This window comes from Phalacrocorax carbo, chromosome 12 (assembly GCF_963921805.1).
Source record: "Phalacrocorax carbo chromosome 12, bPhaCar2.1, whole genome shotgun sequence".
In the NCBI taxonomy this organism is placed as follows: Eukaryota; Metazoa; Chordata; class Aves; order Suliformes; family Phalacrocoracidae; genus Phalacrocorax; species Phalacrocorax carbo.
The window spans coordinates 22466000-22478976 of NC_087524.1; positions in this window are offsets into that span (position 1 = coordinate 22466000).

Below are 12977 nucleotides of genomic sequence, written 5' to 3' on the forward strand. Positions count from 1 at the left end.
CGGCCTGCCAGGCCTTCTAGCACCCCAGGTTCATATGGCGTATGCATTTCCATGGGTAGGGCTCAGCCAGCTCATCACCTGGGGCTGCGCTCTGCGTTACGGGGGATTTTGTTAATACTGCGACCCGCTGGCGTGCTGGTTCATGACGTAATTTGCTTCAAGGTAAAAAAAAAAAGTCAGCCCAGAGAAAAGCTTGGAAAATTCAGGCACGCCTGAGCAAAACATGGGTGCACAGCCCAATGGCCACACTGAAAAACAGGGGGGGGTCTCTGAGGGCTCAAAGGGCGGCACGTCCAGCCACCCCGGTCCCCGGCCCTCCCGCAAACTGAACCACAGCCCCGGCCTCCAGAGAGGGAAAAGCAATGGTGTGGGGAAACGGGTTTGTTCTTAAAGGCTTGGGAAAGGCATGTGTGCCTCCGGCCGCTGGCTTGGCAGAGATGGCTCAGGCGGTGCGCGACTGCTGCGTCGCGTTTCGCTGCGGGGGCGGCGGAGCCCGGACCAAGCACCCTCGCTCTGCTTGAGCGGCGTAAGCCCTGAGCTCATGGCTGGGGGGACCCACAGTCCTGCCCCGCAGCCGAGGGGAGCCACCCACGACCTGGGGTTTTCCTTGTTTCTCAAGGAAATGCAGAGCTGTGGAGGCTACACTGTCAGCCGTGCATCTGCCTGTCCTCCAGCTTAACACACGTTCAGGCGCTTGCTCTCCCTTCCAGTCCCGACCAGCTGATTTTCTGTGGCCAGAAGGAAGAGAAGAGCATCTTCTTTAATTAAAACCCGGGAACATTTCCCCGAATTGCTGGGAAGATGCAGGGATGCAGTGTGAAGGTATACTGTACATTTTCTTATTAAAAGCGTCATGTCAGAAGTACAAGAACTAGAGCTGTTGCATATTTCATATTAGACTACCCTTAGCAGCACGCAAGACAGCCATGAAGATTGCTTTAGAAATTATTCTAGCTGTGGAACATCAACTAAAGGTGGCTCAATTTATTATTTTTTTTAAAAAAAACTTTGGAGTGATGTCACTATATTAATATCTATATATATATGATGTATATATCGTATATTCATTTGCTGTAAAGTAGGTGTCAGACTAGCTATAAACCCAACACATGGGTTGGGTAATTACCGTTACTCACAGTAGCAGCTAAGACTATTTAATAAAGTATATATTTAGCATAGCAGTCAGAATAAATGTTTGTTTATAGAAATAGAAATAAAACCCATGTGCAAAACCATCTGCTTCTGTCATTACTGTCAGAAGGAACTGAGTTACTACCAGCCACCTACCATCAGCTTTGCCATGGGTTTGCATCGTTGTGATTGAAATTATCAAGGGCATCAGCCACAATAGGTTCTCCAGTTTGTTTTGCTTTGCTTGGCTCTTTTTCATTTCACGGGGAATCAGGCTGGAACTGGCTGGACTGAAAAACAACGTTTCTGATTTACTTGGACCAAACCCAGCTTTTTGCTGGGCTTCCTGTAGCGGGTCGCCCTTGGGGATGCTCGTACGGGGGCGGGGACCTCGGTGCCCGGTTCTCTGCCCACCCGCTCCAGGGCTGATCTTACAACATGCCACAGTAAAGGAATACATTGATTTTTTGCCTCTTCCTTAAGGTACAGGTCCCATCGCCGGGAGACAGTCTGCTAAATACACAAAGCGCCACTGCGGAAAATAAGTGAGGTTCGAAATATAATATATTGTCTTCCTGAGTATTAAAGACAGACTGGTGGGGTAAAACTTATCTTGCCTGCTGTTTCAAAATAAATATATTAAAGAAAGTATCAAAAAAACCCACCTCCTCGTTATTCTGTCCAACACTACCAAATTCCAGTTGGAAAACACAATGGTCTTATCACCATGAAGGTTTTTATCATGGAAAGATAATCACGACCTACTTATACAGTCCAACAAGCAGCTGACAACTCCACTGAAGGAAATAAAATTCTTTCTTCTCGTAGTTCAAGCCTAACAACCAAGATTAAAGACATCCAGAAACACGGCTAGAAATCTAGAAGCATGTTTTTCGTGCGGTAAGAACTCCTACCCAATGCCCCGAGGAACAGACGTGTGACCGGCTCGGGAGGAGCGGTGGGAGCCTGCCGCGACAGAACCACCTGGGCTTGTGATGAGCGGCGGCGGCAGCCACCGGCACTGGGATGAATAAATCAGCACTGGGCTGTAAACCCACGATTCCTTCTCCTGAATGCACTTCAGCTTACTTTTGGCATTCTGCATAATTTGTATTATAATTCCCAGCATATAAAGTAAACAATCTTACGGGGGTTTTGTTTTGTTTTTCCCTAGTCTCTCTCCTGTGGCAAAACTTTTCTTCTCACAGAGGACAAGTACAGAATACTTAAAGAGACCAGCAAAATGGAGAGGAAAAAATTGCCTTTTCCCAATCTTCACTTTGGAGAACAACGAACACAAAACCCCACACTCGGGGTGCAGGTGACCCCGTGATGAGCGCGGCGGGGCACCGCCGAGGCTGCAGACCCTGGCTGTAAAGAGCAGCCCCTTCTTTTAGTGGAAATATTCTGTACTGGATAGCCTTGGGGCAGCTCTGAAGGCTGTCCGAGCAACAGGTGTTCTGGAAAGAGCCGAGGCCGTGCTCCTGAATAGCACGGGTCCCCAGAGAGGTTGTTCTTTTACCGCATGGCTCTGGAGTCACGCTGCGAGACTCGTGAAGTCTACACGGTCAAGAGAGCGGCGCAGGTGCTCGCTTTTCCTTTTAACATCCCCCTACCCGCAACTAAACGCGTTGCTGTAAATCAGGTGTATGGATGACACCCAATGTCGGCACCGACTTTGAGATCCTCAGCAGTTAAAAACTTATTCTACCTCGACGCTGTGACACACGGCAGCTTCACGCCAGGCCAACGCATGCCCTTACCCGCACCGTGCACGTCGAGGCACGGGCGTGCGGATCACTCCTACATCACATCATAGGAGCAGCCCCACCACCTTTGCGCACGGGGAAATTAGTAGCTTGCATTTTATTTTAAATTAAAAAGCCAAAATAGATTTTTTTTTTTTTTTTTAAATTGCCTAAAGCAGATGCTTTAAGTATAAAGCAGTACATGTTCTTTTTCCAAAGCAACCGAGGGCAATAAAGATTTTGGTGTAACAATTTCGAAAGTTGACATGCTAGAAACTCTCTTCATTCATAGTAACTGCGGCGACTTTAGCAACATAAAGAGATGGCAGAGATTTGAAAGATTTAGTAATTTTTAATTAGCCAATATTGGTGCAAATTGGCACTGACGAAAGTATTACCCATTGAGTGCATCTGCCACCCATAACTCTTCCCTGTGAAAAGCCAAAGCCCCCGTCAGCGCTTCAGCTGTTCTTGTCTGCTCGAAACGTCAGAAGCACAGAGACGATCAGTTCTGCTTTACGGAGACCTTTCATTGCTCATCAACAACGGCAATTTATTACTCACTCAACGAATTCCCGCCTAAGTGATTCCAATACAAAGAAATTAACTTTACTTTCAGGTCACCGGCATTAAGTTGCTGCGGTGGATACGCGAGAGAAGCCCGGCGGCGGCTGCAGGCGGCAGCAGCCCGACCTCGGCTCGCCACGTGCAAGGGGCTCAGGATATAACCTCCCCTGCACGCAGGCTGCCGGGCGTTTCGCAGCTCGGAGCCGTGCTCCGCGTACGCAGATCCCGCTCCGAAGCCACAAGGGAGTCGGCGGAAAGGCTCAGCGGAGAATTCAGCCGCGCTGAGCACCCCCGCTGCCTTGCGAAGGGAAATGCAAGGCAGCCCTCTCCCACGCCGCCCTCAGCCCTGAGCCGCCACCGCCCCCGGGGCTCGTCGGGACAACTGCACGGGTGGGAAGTCACCCCGGGGGAAAAAGCTACAGCATCACTTACACGTGACTGCTCTGAGGCCAGAATCATCCACGGAGATTGCCACGGCTGAGAACAACGTCTGCTTAGAATAACAGAATCATTTAGGTTGGAAAAGACCTTTAAGATCATCAAGTCCAACCGTTAACCCAGCACTGCCAAGCCCACCACTAAACCACGTCCCCAAGCGCCACGTCTACACGTCTTTTAAATATCTCCAGGGATGGCGACTCAACCATTCCCTGGGCAGCCTGTTCCAGCGCTTGACAACACTTTCAGTGCAGAAATTGTCCCTAATACCCAATCTAAACCTCCGCCTTGAGAAGCAGCAGAGGGTGAGGGCTTGTGCTTTGTACCATTTTTGCAGACACCAGGTGTCCGTGACCCACGGAGGCACACGTGCCAGCCGCAGGCAGCTGTGTTGCCCAGATACCAGATAAAGCCTCGTGAGGCTCCTCTTGGGCTGTTCCCCAACTCAGCACGAAGCATACGGGATGCCTGGGGAGTAGGTTCTCCCAAAAAAATCTCCAGGACAAATGTGGACTGATTACAGCATCGTTGTTATCTGTGCTGCATTCAGCTGTGCATCTTTGGAGTTACCAGGTGATTATATATTAGGTCTTGAAGAATGAGGATGTTTCAGTGCTGAAAATTATTTCATCCCTCCTGTAAGGAGGCCAGATACTCATGAAACCTGAGGCTTTTCTGATAGGGAAAAGAGAGGAATTTATAACTTGCAAGAATTAAGCACCATAGGGATCTCTCATAAGGCAGGATCCCACCCCAAGAGACTGGTGCTGCAGATGACAAGCGACAACGGCCCCCACTACTCCAAGTTAATTAAACACAGAGCAAACCACATAGTGAATGTGCTTTTTCAGGATGTTTTTCCCCTCCTCTACTGCTTCTCAGAGGGGGAGGCAGGGATGGCCAGGTTCCAAAGATGCAGTGATACACTCAAATAGAAGAATAAGATCCAAGAGAAGGTGTTCGGGTAGCCGACCTACCTTTCAGCTTCTCACTGGTCCCAGGAGGACAGGAGGGACCTCCCAGAGCAGCTCGTCCTGCCCAGGAAAGCTGTTTGCTGGAGGCGGTGGGCAGGAGGGGTTTCCTCGGCTGCACACCCAGCCTGGACGGCCACCAGCGCTGACCGACCCTCCCTCCCCTAACGCAGTAACACCATTTTGGCGCTGCCGCCCTCCAGCAAAGAGTCACACGCAACTCCAGAACAGAGGTGCTTCCTCCCGGGTGTTGCCCATCATCACATCTTGCTGGTTTTAGCTGCGACGTGCATCAGCATCGTACGCCGTGCCGCTCCTCAGGGCTGAGCGGGACCGGGAATGAAATCAAAGAGTCCCTCTAGAAGGTATTAGATGAGGAAACGGAAGAGAAGAGAGCACTCTCCAGTGGTCTGTAAATAATACATTTTAATTAAGGCCTGAATTTCACCTTAGGCCACTTACAGAAACTTAGGAATGAATTAAACACCTTTAATCTCCTTTAGGATTATAAGTACTAAACGGCAACAGAGTGGAAAGAAGAACCATTGCACATTGTGCTGCCAAACCCAGCTCGTTAGCATTGCTCCAGCTCTCCTAAAGTGTCTGGTTTTGCTGTTTTACGGCCTTCCTAGGCAAAACATCCAAACGCGCTTCCCCTAACCACGGCCGAGCTCTGGCACAGCCCGCTCCCCCTCTTCGTGCCCGTCACCCCGCTCCAAGCACACTCTGCACCCTCAAAAGCACGATGAGGCGGTGCAGGGAAGAGGATCTCCCCCGCTTGGTAACGTTACAGCTGCTCTGAATATTCTTGACAAAACATGAGCGGCTTTTGTTTAAAAATAAAAACATACTGTTGCAATTTGTAAGGAGATCCATGCAGGTTACGCACCAACCTCCAGTTGGCTACGTTTGAATTATTAAATCAATATTTTATTCTTCGAGGAGGAAGAATATCCCACCTTATGGAAAATTATTTTTAATACAAACAAAAGACAGGCCTTGAAAGTCTCAGCCTACTGTGCTCAGAATCACAGCCTTTTCAGATGTAGAAGGTCTTTATTAAAAATGCTCTTTAAAGTTAAATATATTCTTGTTTTTCATGCAGTGCTTGTTCCAAGCTGAAACACTGCTTCCCTGTGATGCCAGGGAAAAGCTTTTCTCTTCAAAGTAGGAGAAGGAGAAATACATTAAAAAGACATTTTGCTTCATCAGGTAAAGCCTGATCTAGGAACACGGCAACGTAACGCTTGCAGCTTGCCTTCCAGACCGCTGCGCCCGGCACGGTGCTGGGCTGCCCGGGATTTCCGAACGCTCCTCCCTCCTTCGGCCTTCCTTGTCGAGTCGCTCCGCTGCTTTTTGGGCAGTGAAGGTGTGATTTAGTATCGGCAGCAGTTCACGCTGCTCACACAGTTGGGGGAAGGTGGTGAAGACCGTAACCTACAACAAGTGCTCCTTGGAGTTCTTTTATTTGGTTTTATATATTTGAGGAGGAGACGCTGCAGGAGAAGTTTGAGGAAGAGTCAGTGGAGGTTCTCACGTCGGGAAGGACAATATTGGAATTTAAATCTCACCACAATTGCGCTCTGCCATGAAAGCGACAACAGAGAGGATCTCACAGGAGAGCTGCTCTAGCCACATGCATAACAAAAATTACTAAGAAAGAAGACATTATGTAAAGAATAGGCTTGATAAACGCTGGGAATCGTGTCAAGGAGCCAGTTATATATAAGGGGAAAAAACCAAGCAATTTTGATTGGTTAATCCCGAAGTGGTTTGGTTCAAAGTCAACGACGGCTGAAGAAAAACAGATTCCAAGAGGTGAATGTGGAAAAATTAATTTAGAAAGATACAGACTAGTCCTTACAGCGCAGCAACTTGTATGTAGAGCAGAACTAGAGACTCTCTGATTCAATTGAAAAGACGCCTGAAATTTGCACCTCAAGCCAGAGTGAGAACTCACAAGGACAGGCTTTTTTCTCTCTAGATAAACAAGTTCACAAAGATGGGGGAGTGTTCAGAGCCTGCAAATAAATTAAAAAAAAAAAAAGCTGGATCAGCAAAGAAAGCTGTATCTTAGTTTTTTTTTAATCAGAAGCTAACTCAAAAAAAAAATCAACTACAGAAGACATTGCTATCTGTATCTTGAAAACCTTTTTCAGAATTAAATACTGGCAAATTATCCAGTTTTATAAACAGAGAGAATAAAAGGGGGATGGTGTTGTGATCTTCAGCGAAGACGAGAGGACAGGAGCAGCTGTCGAACTGTTGTTTAAAAAAAAATAATCCATCATTTTCCTCCCCAAAGACAAACGCTGCTGAACACCTGAGCACGGAAATACAACAGATCAGAGATGGGTTGTAAGCAAACCCGAACACTCCTTGCATGGTCACAGTCCAAACGTCTCTAGCGGGGAGAAACGACAGGCACAAGGCGGGTGGAAAGCGAGCCGAGCGGAGCAGCTCACGGCTCTCCGACCGAAGCGGGGCACAGCACTGATATTTTAGGCAATTTGTAGGCGAAGGCAGCCCACGTGATGCATCTGGGCTTCAGAAGAGCTTCTGAGCAGGACGCGGCAGCGGCCAGCGGAGACAGCGGTGTTGGGGGTTAGCGCAGGAGCGGGGGGAAGAGGAGGAAGATGTGCTGCAGGAGAAGCTCTGGGGCTACACGGCATCACCGCCGAGGCTTCGCATGACCTCCACCAGCTCACCGCTAACGAGCCCGACTCAGACTTAGGAGGCCGAAATGGCAGAGACTGGGAACTGGCAGTAGGATGAGCAGCAATGGGAAATATTTAATAATAAGGAACGTGAGCTCAGGCACCTGGGGACGAACTTGCGCTAAAACAAAGGCGATCATCAAGTCGAAAGACGAAATACTTAAATTTACCCTATAGCTGTACGGTTACTGCATCCAATTATCATGTTTTATTGTGAACACTGAAAAAAAAACCTCCATAGCCATGAAGTGCGGCAGGCACGAAGGAGAGCTGAGAGACAGCTGCAAAAATGAGTGTCTAACCTGAGAGGCTGGAAGAAATCTGCCTTACTCAGTGAGTGATGGCAGGGCAGGGGCACTTCCTACCGACATGCCAGGCAAACGACCGCTGGAGGAGGGAAAAGAACAATTGTTAGGTGTTTCCTATGGTTGAATTTGGACTGGAAATTAGATAAAAAATGATATTGTCAGCATGAAAGGATTAAAGTCGGGGGAGGCATCAGGTGTCTCTGCAGGGACGGAGGAGAACAGGAAAGAGCTGAGAAGTGAAGGCCAAAGTCCCTGCTTTCTTTGCTATTTTCCAAATCTCCAAATTTAAGCATTTATGACCCAAGAGGTGAAGCCTGACTCTGCTGATGCCGGCAGGAGCCTCAACAAAATCCTTTATCTAGGAATTAGTTTAAGGTTATCAGTTATTAGGAGATTTGGATGCTTCGAAAAATTTAAACCGACTGTTCTCAATGGCAGTACGTTCGGCCAAGCCAGCGACGGCAGCGGCCCATGTGCTGACCCTCACAAGCTGGGGTCCCAACGCATTTTCAAACATCCACCTATCTCATTTCCACAGCTACACATTTGACCTTGTATCTTGGAAAACCAGGTTAACGCACACCAAAACGCCAGATAGACATCTGCATGGTTTTGCATTAATACCTCCCTCCACCGCTCCCAGTGGAGGATGCTTGAGGAAAAAAAAAGTCCAATTTATAGCAATTTTGACAGACTAGGAAGCATTCAGTCAGGGGGGAGACTGGGTGTCCAGTTTAGCATCTCAAGGTACCTTTTCACAAACTCTTCGAAAGCGAAACGCCCTAAATCGGCGTCAGGTCCCTCTTGGCAGAAAGGGGCGAAACTCAGCCCCCCTTTCTGAGAGGAAACATGTTTTCTGCATTTCTAGCTGCTGCCCTGTTTTCCTTCCCAATGTGAAGACATTATTAACTACAACAACCTCAAGACAAGTAAATGGAAGAAAGCCATGAAAAACTGTCTGGGTACAAAACAGCTCCGACACAAGCAAACTTGCCAGAAGTGTGTTCATTATGAAAAGCATGCGGAGAGGCAACAATTCTGGGTGTCACAGCCACCGCTGAAGAAATACAATATATAGATATTTCATTGACGGTTGGAAGGATAAATCAAGTTAAATTGCTCACAGAAGCAAACCCAAAGCATCTTGCGGTGAATCTAGAAAAGTAAATTCCTAGTCTCTTGGGAGCATTGCCATCATTTGTTTTCATTTCTTTGACTTCTCTTCATTTATGCTAGAGATTAGCTCTCCCAACAATGATCACAGCAATATAAAAACTAGTTCCCAGAGGAATGGGATGAAAGTAATATTTACCAAAGTAAACCCAAGTGAAGAAATCAAAATAGGAAGAACTAAGTTTAAAAAAAAAAAAAAAGAGCCACAAACTACTTAGGAAAGGGAAACAAAATGACTTTAACTGTTGCTGAACTACTGAATGTCTACCCCAAAATCTGTAGCCTTGTTAGGAGGCCAAACAGCAGAGAAAATCACAAAGTCAAAACCCTAAAAACCTACCATCAACAGTCTTTTGTATATTTTCACTTTGCCCGCATTGTTCAGAATTTATTCACTAAGTATTCTTCATTTTTCCTAAAAAAAGAACAACACAAACCAAAAAAAAAACCCCAAACCCCCAACCCTGTAAGATTATCACCTTTGGTTTTTTCTACTATTTATCTCATTTTTTGCCAAATAGAATCCTGCTAAGGATGTAAACAAATTACTCTTGAAACAGCACTGTTCAGGCTAAGTCATCAGTATTTTATCAACATGTGAAGTTAACGTGCAACAAGCTCGAGCCTTTGGCAATCCATTTCACCTCACCTTGGTTTTAAACTACAACTTCTTCCTTAATTTTTAGCATTTCATTCACAGGGGAGGCAAAACCAGAGCCCCACCTGGATACGCACCCTGTGGTCGGCAAAAATTCATCCTTCTTCCTCGAGTGGTTTCCCAGTGACCCAACCAACTTATAAATGTATCTGCTGTACACGTCCTGTTCTGGCTATGGGGTTTTTTGAGGTTTCGGGCTGTTCTCGCTAGGCTGTTGGTCGAACTGAAAACCGTTACATGCTTTGTGATGTTTTGGGCTTTTTTTTTTTCCTCAACTTGAAAATCAAGAAAGGGCAGACAACCCAAAACCCCAAGGCACTTACCTGAGCAAAAGAACAGCAAGTCCAACACAGATACGAAATCGTGGAGCAACCGAAGGAAGGCAGAGGGCGGCTGGAGACTCCAACAAGAAGCAACACGACCAGTTTGCAGATGATCATCTCCCGGTGAACGACGGAGCGAGAGCAGCCCCGAGGCGCGATCTGGCTGCTTTCCTCCTCCCACGTCATTGCTGGGCATTGCGCAGAGAAGAGGCTCAAGTGTTTCAAGCGTATCAAGTTTCCAGGCAAAATAAAAAGTACGTACCTCGCTTTCCATGCCCACGCGGGTCAAGACACAGCAGACTTAAACTGCAGCAAGAGAAGTTCACGTGAGAGGGGGATAACCCTTCCTACCGGGAGCAGCGAGACCGGGGAATGAACCACCTGGGGACCTCCGAAATCTCTGCTTCTGCAGGTTTAGAGAACCAAAATAGCCAAACACCTGCCAGGAGGGATTATACACAGCTGAGGCTGCTGGGCACAGGGGCTGGGTTAGAGGAACAGGGTGTCGGGGGGGGGGGGGGGTGGGGGGTTTAACCCTCAAATATTTCAAGTTTAATTTCCCTAACTCTTTCAACAAAGCAGACCAGGATCTGATTTACTGAAATACAGCGACGTTGAACAAATACTACAGGATCAAAATCTTTTAGCTTTGATAAGAGATTTTTCTGATCCTAAGAAAGCCAATATACTGAAAATTTCACCAACAGTAGCAGCTTCTGAGGGTGCTTTAGCTCATTCTTGCTGCCCACGTTCCCAAACTCATTTTCAGGGCTGTCCCTTGCTGCTGCAGCAGGCTGGGGCTCTGCTGCTGTTTGCGTTTCATTTTCTTGGTGATTTCAAACATAGCAAAGGTTTTCTTCTTCGTATGACAAAGAAAGACTACACTTATTAAAAACCTCGTTGAAGATTCTGTTTGAGTTATTTTTCTTCCCCCCCCTCCTGTAGAAATAGCAAATTCACGGCTGTTACACGGTTTCATTGGCTCCTTTAGAACTGCTTAGGGTCATTCCACAATTTTTGTTTTCTAACCTAAATAAAAAAAAAAAAGGGAAAGCCTCTGAAACAATCCCCCTCCTTTTTCATTTTCAGAAACCCAGTACAGTTCCATCTTTTTCTCCTTTCAACAGCCAGACCGTCACTGCTCATCACAGGCTCGGAAGGAGCCCAGCACACCCCCACCACTAGCCCCAGCCCAGGTGGTTCCAAGCCGGGGCTGTGACCAGGGCAGGGCAGGTCGGACCCACCTGAGCCCAGCAGCTGAGAAAAAGCTGCAGGTAAGCCTAAGCCCTCACGGGATCAGGCTCGGTACTTACCTCCAGCCTAAGAGATGCGCATAGCTGTGGAAGGCTGGGCGTGCGGTTTGAGTGTTTCTTGTCAAAAACGCCGCCTGTGTGAGCTGGAGAGCCCTTGGCAGAGGGGTGATCATGTCGTCCTCAATAAACCAGGGTTAGAAAAACTGTGCTGGGTCAGGGGAAGGTGGGAGGGAGCATGGCCCCAGCAGCCTCCCACCCCTGCATCGGGGCTGGGACCTGGGATGAACGACTCCCCCTCAGGTGATCCTGGGGCTTAAAAGATGGATTTCACCTGTTTTAACGGGGCAGGTACTAGGAAACAAGGGATTCCTGGAGAGCTGAAGATGAACAAAATTTGTAGCACAATAATTTGAACAATCTAGTCACCATCCACCCTTGAAACCACCCTAGAAAAAAAATTCAGTGGGTTACTCAAATCAGGAATAATTCAATTTTCCTCTTGGTTACCCAGATAAAAGGAAGAGTGGCCTCATTTTAGAAGGTAAAAAGAGAGTCCTGGAAATTAACTAATTCAAGAAAATCAGTTTATTCTGATTTGTTCTCGTGGAGTTGTTCAGGTTTAGTAAACGCCATCTCTCACTATGCTTATCCCCTCCTAGCGTGCTCGTGCAGAATAACGATCTCCCTTTCTAGACTTAACTGCACTGGGCAGACAAGGTCTGAGGCTTCTAGGGTTTTTTCCCTAGTCTCCTCTCACGTTAGCATCTCCTCTTCTCCTTGGTGTCCTCTAGTGATGGGGCTGCCCCGGTCCGGCTGCCTCCCCAGCGCCTCGCACAGGTAAGCTCCGTTCAGAAGTACTTTCGATGATGGTGGGGAGGCCTGTTTGTCTGTCCTTGCTGTATCTTGGGTAAGGCGCTCGGAAGCGTGCATCCCAGCTTACGACAATTCAGTTACACTGCAGAAAAGAAATACCTAATTCTGGAAAAATTGTAATTCCTGAGAGAAACAACCAACTCTGACCATTTAGCGGAGCCTACCCCTTCTCAGAGTTTCTTGAAGAAGCTCAAAGCTCCGCGTGTGCTCCGTGAGCGAGCTGTGGATGACTCCGTAGGTGATCTCCCCTGGCCTTACGCAGCTGTAGCTTCCTGGCACGCACTATATGCCATTAATGTGCGACGGTGGCACGTTTGTGGCCATCACTCTTGCGCAATTTCCAAACTGCCGCCCCAGCGCGGAGGGCTCCTGCCCCTCCCTCGCAGGTGGTCCCTGGGGAAACCCAACCCAGCCAAGCACCAGGCCTCCTTTTCTCCAAGAGTTGCTGGATTTGGCGTCAGGAATAGCCTCATTTTTCAACGCCTGGAGGCCAGACCAACCTCACCTCTAACCTCGACAAAACCAGCCTTGCCCAACCATCCGCAGGACAAATGCATGGACCTGGAGCCGGCCCGTGTGCTGAGCTTTGCGGCACATCGAAGGCACTTGCAACCTTCGAGGCCTTCCTGACTGTAGGGCGGTTCCATTTTATTACGGTAGTATGATTTTAAACAATAATCATTAGAATGAGACTATTAATAGCTATTATGCGTTATATACTATCCCAACCCAAAGGATAACTTGGTAAACCAAAAAGCAGCTACATTCACCTCGGACCGGACTAAAAAAGTTGCGATAGAAGGGGGTTCTTTGACAC